Below are 1,639 nucleotides of genomic sequence, written 5' to 3' on the forward strand. Positions count from 1 at the left end.
CAGCCCGAGCACCGGGCTGCCCTCAGCCCCGCGTCCCCGTCCGATCGCCGCGCGAACAAAGAGCCGCGGCGCGTCGCGGGTTGTCGGGATTTCTGCAGGCGTTAGTGGCGCTGGGCGCGGAAACGCCAGGTTGTCTTCTGGTTCTGGGTTCTCTCGGGCATTTCGACGGCGACTCTTCCCCGACTGCGTTAGAAACTGGTTGGAGTATTGGTTAGAAATATCAACGCTAGAATTTAATTCGGTATTTGTTAAGACGTCACTCTGAATATGTCAGGTCTTTTTTCTGGAAGTACCAGATGATGCAGTCCCCTATGACGCTTAGAACGGCGTTTATCCTAAACTGCGCATAGATAAATGGATTAACGTAAGAATTGGATGGTTTATCTGGGTACGTTACACTGCGATGAGAAGCTTTTTTTTCATGGCTGAGAACTGAAAGCTTCGCTGAGCTCCAAAAAATTTTTACTTCACACAAAGAAGGCTTCCATTCCCTATCTTCTCCCAAAAACGTATCAGGTTTCCCGTTTTCCACAACCTTAATTGTAATTAATTAGTGAGCAGATGGGATGAGGCGCTTTCCATGCACGAGCTTTCCACGTCTACAAAATGAGTTTATCAAGCACTGCCTAAACGTCGCTTTCTATTATTGAGCCCATGATGCGCATTTGAAAGAGCCGCCTCCTCTACACGTGTGGCTGCTCACGCACCGCATCGATTTTAACAGGTTTGATGGTGCACACTTGCACGCCAGCGTGCAACAACTGGCAGGAGCGTTAACAAACCTCGTGGTCAGCAATAACCACCTCTATAAAACGCATCTGTGACTTGCTAAGGAGAGCAAGACTTGCTTTATGGGAGCAGGACCGCTAGTCCTTCCTCCTGAAGTAATCAGTTTAGTAAATTTTAGCTCCGAAATTGTTGCTGCCTTTCCAGCCATTGCTGCTTTACACTGACATGATCAGTTGTTGTTGTTGTTGTTGCTGATTCCTGTGAGGTCTTCATGTCTGCCTGGTAGCGGAGCAATCCCAGCACAGCCAAATGCGGGTTTTTAAATTTCTGTCCCCCGTGAGGCTTCGCTGGCCGCAGCGACTGCAGTGCCACCGGGCTGAATTCATCCTTCCGCTGCAAACACCAGGGAAATATCAAGAAGGGGGTTTATCTAAATGACTCTAGTTAAAATAAGTCTACTGATCAGTAGGAAATATTTACGGGTTAAGTGTTGCTAACGATGATAGGTGGGTCCTGCAGCGAGCTACACCTACCCTGATGCCGAGCGCCCGGCTGCCAGCTTTTCCGAATGTTTTACCGAAGTGCAGAAGGTGCGGTGAGAGAAACAAAAACATGCCCGCGAACTGCTGCAGATCAGCACATCAACGATTTAGGGTTTATTACTTTCAAAAGATTCTTCGGTGTTTCTAAATGCATGTCTTTCCTCCGGTGTCTCAGCTAGCGAGGGCCGTATCTTGTCATCAATGGTGAATCAATGGCACAGCCTGACCTTTAAGAGGGCTATATCCTTTATTCAAAACAGGCGAGTTGAGAAGAAAGACCTGTGAAATACAGCTTCACCGGGGAAGGGGGCATCTTTAATACCAATTCTGCCTTCTATGAACTGCGAATAGGTCCTCGCGGAGTTCGC

The sequence above is a fragment of the Pygoscelis adeliae genome, unplaced genomic scaffold (assembly GCF_000699105.1).
Source record: "Pygoscelis adeliae isolate BGI_AS28 unplaced genomic scaffold, ASM69910v1 Scaffold27, whole genome shotgun sequence".
NCBI lineage: Eukaryota > Metazoa > Chordata > Aves > Sphenisciformes > Spheniscidae > Pygoscelis > Pygoscelis adeliae.